The sequence below is a fragment of the Carassius gibelio genome, chromosome A22, assembly GCF_023724105.1.
Source record: "Carassius gibelio isolate Cgi1373 ecotype wild population from Czech Republic chromosome A22, carGib1.2-hapl.c, whole genome shotgun sequence".
Classification (NCBI taxonomy): Eukaryota; Metazoa; Chordata; class Actinopteri; order Cypriniformes; family Cyprinidae; genus Carassius; species Carassius gibelio.
This window is the reverse complement of record NC_068392.1, coordinates 24,882,996-24,889,147: the sequence shown is the minus strand read 5'-3', so window position 1 is coordinate 24,889,147 and position 6,152 is coordinate 24,882,996.

Sequence of the window (6,152 nt, the reverse complement as noted above, 5' to 3'; positions counted from 1 at the left end):
ATGAAGTACAATGTTTTCTGCAATGCTGTAAGACAGTTTTTAATGTGTAAGAAGTTATATGCACAAAAACTAATGTTAGGACTGCAATGATCAAGATTGTCAGTTTACAGCTTTCTGAGTCCAGTAATGTTGAAATAGTGTTTCTGTTCAAATGAAGTGAAATCAAGCCCAAATCTGCTCAAAAGCTTTTCTCTCTATTAGATAAAGCTGTTTCATTCAGTATTCAGTGCAAATCTTGCCAAACTGAAACAAGCTTATGTCTTATGAAGTACAATGTTTTCTGCAATGCTGTAAGACAGTTTTTAATGTGTTAGAAGTTATATGCACAAAAATTAATGTTAGGACTTCAATGATCAAGATTGTCAGTTTACAGCTTTCTGAGTCCAGTAATGCTGAAATAGTGTTTCTGTTGAAATGAAGTGAAATCAAGCCCAAATCTGCTCAAAAGCTTTTCTCTCTATTAGATAAAGCTGTTTCATTCAGTATTCAGTGCAAATCTTGCCAAACTGAAACAAGCTTATGTCTTATGAAGTACAATGTTTTCTGCAATGCTGTAAGACAGTTTTTAATGTGTTAGAAGTTATATGCACAAAAACTAATGTTAGGACTTCAATGATCAAGATTGTCAGTTTACAGCTTTCTGAGTCCAGTAATGCTGAAATAGTGTTTCTGTTCAAATGAAGTGAAATCAAGCCCAAATCTGCTCAAAAGCTTTTCTCTCTATTAGATAAAGCTGTTTCATTCAGTATTCAGTGCAAATCTTGCCAAACTGAAACAAGCTTATGTCTTATGAAGTACAATGTTTTCTGCAATGCTGTAAGACAGTTTTTAATGTGTTAGAAGTAATATGCACAAAAACTTATGTTAGGACTTCAATGATCAAGATTGTCAGTTTACAGCTTTCTGAGTCCAGTAATGCTGAAATAGTGATTCTGTTGAAATGAAGTGAAATCAAGCCCAAATCTGCTCAAAAGCTTTTCTCTCTATTAGATAAAGCTGTTTCATTCAGTATTCAGTGCAAATCTTGCCAAACTGAAACAAGCTTGTGTCTTATGAAGTACAATGTTTTCTGCAATGCTGTAAGACAGTTTTTAATGTGTTAGAAGTTATATGCACAAAAACTAATGTTAGGACTTCAATGATCAAGATTGTCAGTTTACAGCTTTCTGAGTCCAGTAATGCTGAAATAGTGTTTCTGTTCAAATGAAGTGAAATCAAGCCCAAATCTGCTCAAAAGCTTTTCTCTCTATTAGATTAAGCTGTTTCATTCAGTATTCAGTGCAAATCTTGCCAAACTGAAACAAGCTTATGCCTTATGAAGTACAATGTTTTCTGCAATGCTGTAAGACAGCTTTTAATGTGTTAGAAGTTATATGCACAAAAACTTATGTTAGGACTTCAATGATCAAGATTGTCAGTTTACAGCTTTCTGAGTCCAGTAATGCTGAAATAGTGTTTCTGTTGAAATGAAGTGAAATCAAGCCCAAATCTGCTCAAAAGCTTTTCTCTCTATTAGATAAAGCTGTTTCATTCAGTATTCAGTGCAAATCTTGCCAAACTGAAACAAGCTTATGCCTTATGAAGTACAATGTTTTCTGCAATGCTGTAAGACAGTTTTTAATGTGTTAGAAGTTATATGCACAAAAACTAATGTTAGGACTTCAATGATCAAGATTGTCAGTTTACAGCTTTCTGAGTCCAGTAATGCTGAAATAGTGTTTCTGTTCAAATGAAGTGAAATCAAGCCCAAATCTGCTCAAAAGCTTTTCTCTCTATTAGATAAAGCTGTTTCATTCAGTATTCAGTGCAAATCTTGCCAAACTGAAACAAGCTTATGCCTTATGAAGTACAATGTTTTCTGCAATGCTGTAAGACAGCTTTTAATGTGTTAGAAGTTATATGCACAAAAACTTATGTTAAGACTTCAATGATCAAGATTGTCAGTTTACAGCTTTCTGAGTCCAGTAATGCTGAAATAGTGTTTCTGTTGAAATGAAGTGAAATCAAGCCCAAATCTGCTCAAAAGCTTTTCTCTCTATTAGATAAAGCTGTTTCATTCAGTATTCAGTGCAAATCTTGCCAAACTGAAACAAGCTTATGCCTTATGAAGTACAATGTTTTCTGCAATGCTGTAAGACAGTTTTTAATGTGTTAGAAGTTATATGCACAAAAACTAATGTTAGGACTTCAATGATCAAGATTGTCAGTTTACAGCTTTCTGAGTCCAGTAATGCTGAAATAGTGTTTCTGTTCAAATGAAGTGAAATCAAGCCCAAATCTGCTCAAAAGCTTTTCTCTCTATTAGAGAAAGCTGTTTCATTCAATATTCAGTGCAAATCTTGCCAAACTGAAACAAGCTTTTGCCTTATGAAGTACAATGTTTTCTGCAATGCTGTAAGACAGTTTTTAATGTGTTAGAAGTTATATGCACAAAAACGTATGTTAGGACTTCAATGATCAAGATTGTCAGTTTACAGCTTTCTGAGTCCAGTAATGCTGAAATAGTGTTTCTGTTGAAATGAAGTGAAATCAAGCCCAAATCTGCTCAAAAGCTTTTCTCTCTATTAGATAAAGCTGTTTCATTCAGTATTCAGTGCAAATCTTGCCAAACTGAAACAAGCTTATGTCTTATGAAGTACAATGTTTTCTGCAATGCTGCAAGACAGTTTTTAATGTGTTAGAAGTTATCTGCACAAAAACTAATGTTAGGACTTCAATGATCAAGATTGTCAGTTTACAGCTTTCTGAGTCCAGTAATGCTGAAATAGTGTTTCTGTTGAAATGAAGTGAAATCAAGCCCAAATCTGCTCAAAAGCTTTTCTCTCTATTAGATAAAGCTGTTTCATTCAGTATTCAGTGCAAATCTAGCCAAACTGAAACAAGCTTATGTCTTATGAAGTACAATGTTTTCTGCAATGCTGTAAGACAGTTTTTAATGTGTTAGAAGTTATATGCACAAAAACTAATGTTAGGACTTCAATGATCAAGATTGTCAGTTTACAGCTTTCTGAGTCCAGTAATGCTGAAATAGTGTTTCTGTTGAAATGAAGTGAAATCAAGCCCAAATCTGCTCAAAAGCTTTTCTCTCTATTAGATAAAGCTGTTTCATTCAGTATTCAGTGCAAATCTTGCCAAACTGAAACAAGCTTATGTCTTATGAAGTACAATGTTTTCTGCAATGCTGTAAGACAGTTTTTAATGTGTTAGAAGTTATATGCACAAAAATTAATGTTAGGACTTCAATGATCAAGATTGTCAGTTTACAGCTTTCTGAGTCCAGTAATGCTGAAATAGTGTTTCTGTTGAAATGAAGTGAAATCAAGCCCAAATCTGCTCAAAAGCTTTTCTCTCTATTAGATAAAGCTGTTTCATTCAGTATTCAGTGCAAATCTTGCCAAACTGAAACAAGCTTATGTCTTATGAAGTACAATGTTTTCTGCAATGCTGTAAGACAGTTTTTAATGTGTTAGAAGTTATATGCACAAAAACTAATGTTAGGACTTCAATGATCAAGATTGTCAGTTTACAGCTTTCTGAGTCCAGTAATGCTGAAATAGTGTTTCTGTTGAAATGAAGTGAAATCAAGCCCAAATCTGCTCAAAAGCTTTTCTCTCTATTAGATAAAGCTGTTTCATTCAGTATTCAGTGCAAATCTTGCCAAACTGAAACAAGCTTATGTCTTATGAAGTACAATGTTTTCTGCAATGCTGCAAGACAGTTTTTAATGTGTTAGAAGTTATCTGCACAAAAACTAATGTTAGGACTTCAATGATCAAGATTGTCAGTTTACAGCTTTCTGAGTCCAGTAATGCTGAAATAGTGTTTCTGTTGAAATGAAGTGAAATCAAGCCCAAATCTGCTCAAAAGCTTTTCTCTCTATTAGATAAAGCTGTTTCATTCAGTATTCAGTGCAAATCTTGCCAAACTGAAACAAGCTTATGTCTTATGAAGTACAATGTTTTCTGCAATGCTGTAAGACAGTTTTTAATGTGTTAGAAGTTATATGCACAAAAATTAATGTTAGGACTTCAATGATCAAGATTGTCAGTTTACAGCTTTCTGAGTCCAGTAATGCTGAAATAGTGTTTCTGTTGAAATGAAGTGAAATCAAGCCCAAATCTGCTCAAAAGCTTTTCTCTCTATTAGATAAAGCTGTTTCATTCAGTATTCAGTGCAAATCTTGCCAAACTGAAACAAGCTTATGTCTTATGAAGTACAATGTTTTCTGCAATGCTGTAAGACAGTTTTTAATGTGTTAGAAGTTATATGCACAAAAACTAATGTTAGGACTTCAATGATCAAGATTGTCAGTTTACAGCTTTCTGAGTCCAGTAATGCTGAAATAGTGTTTCTGTTCAAATGAAGTGAAATCAAGCCCAAATCTGCTCAAAAGCTTTTCTCTCTATTAGATAAAGCTGTTTCATTCAGTATTCAGTGCAAATCTTGCCAAACTGAAACAAGCTTATGTCTTATGAAGTACAATGTTTTCTGCAATGCTGTAAGACAGTTTTTAATGTGTTAGAAGTAATATGCACAAAAACTTATGTTAGGACTTCAATGATCAAGATTGTCAGTTTACAGCTTTCTGAGTCCAGTAATGCTGAAATAGTGATTCTGTTGAAATGAAGTGAAATCAAGCCCAAATCTGCTCAAAAGCTTTTCTCTCTATTAGATAAAGCTGTTTCATTCAGTATTCAGTGCAAATCTTGCCAAACTGAAACAAGCTTATGTCTTATGAAGTACAATGTTTTCTGCAATGCTGTAAGACAGTTTTTAATGTGTTAGAAGTTATATGCACAAAAACTAATGTTAGGACTTCAATGATCAAGATTGTCAGTTTACAGCTTTCTGAGTCCAGTAATGCTGAATTAGTGTTTCTGTTCAAATGAAGTGAAATCAAGCCCAAATCTGCTCAAAAGCTTTTCTCTCTATTAGATTAAGCTGTTTCATTCAGTATTCAGTGCAAATCTTGCCAAACTGAAACAAGCTTATGCCTTATGAAGTACAATGTTTTCTGCAATGCTGTAAGACAGCTTTTAATGTGTTAGAAGTTATATGCACAAAAACTTATGTTAGGACTTCAATGATCAAGATTGTCAGTTTACAGCTTTCTGAGTCCAGTAATGCTGAAATAGTGTTTCTGTTGAAATGAAGTGAAATCAAGCCCAAATCTGCTCAAAAGCTTTTCTCTCTATTAGATAAAGCTGTTTCATTCAGTATTCAGTGCAAATCTTGCCAAACTGAAACAAGCTTATGCCTTATGAAGTACAATGTTTTCTGCAATGCTGTAAGACAGTTTTTAATGTGTTAGAAGTTATATGCACAAAAACTAATGTTAGGACTTCAATGATCAAGATTGTCAGTTTACAGCTTTCTGAGTCCAGTAATGCTGAAATAGTGTTTCTGTTCAAATGAAGTGAAATCAAGCCCAAATCTGCTCAAAAGCTTTTCTCTCTATTAGATAAAGCTGTTTCATTCAGTATTCAGTGCAAATCTTGCCAAACTGAAACAAGCTTATGCCTTATGAAGTACAATGTTTTCTGCAATGCTGTAAGACAGCTTTTAATGTGTTAGAAGTTATATGCACAAAAACTTATGTTAAGACTTCAATGATCAAGATTGTCAGTTTACAGCTTTCTGAGTCCAGTAATGCTGAAATAGTGTTTCTGTTGAAATGAAGTGAAATCAAGCCCAAATCTGCTCAAAAGCTTTTCTCTCTATTAGATAAAGCTGTTTCATTCAGTATTCAGTGCAAATCTTGCCAAACTGAAACAAGCTTATGCCTTATGAAGTACAATGTTTTCTGCAATGCTGTAAGACAGTTTTTAATGTGTTAGAAGTTATATGCACAAAAACTAATGTTAGGACTTCAATGATCAAGATTGTCAGTTTACAGCTTTCTGAGTCCAGTAATGCTGAAATAGTGTTTCTGTTCAAATGAAGTGAAATCAAGCCCAAATCTGCTCAAAAGCTTTTCTCTCTATTAGAGAAAGCTGTTTCATTCAATATTCAGTGCAAATCTTGCCAAACTGAAACAAGCTTATGCCTTATGAAGTACAATGTTTTCTGCAATGCTGTAAGACAGTTTTTAATGTGTTAGAAGTTATATGCACAAAAACGTATGTTAGGACTTCAATGATCAAGATTGTCAG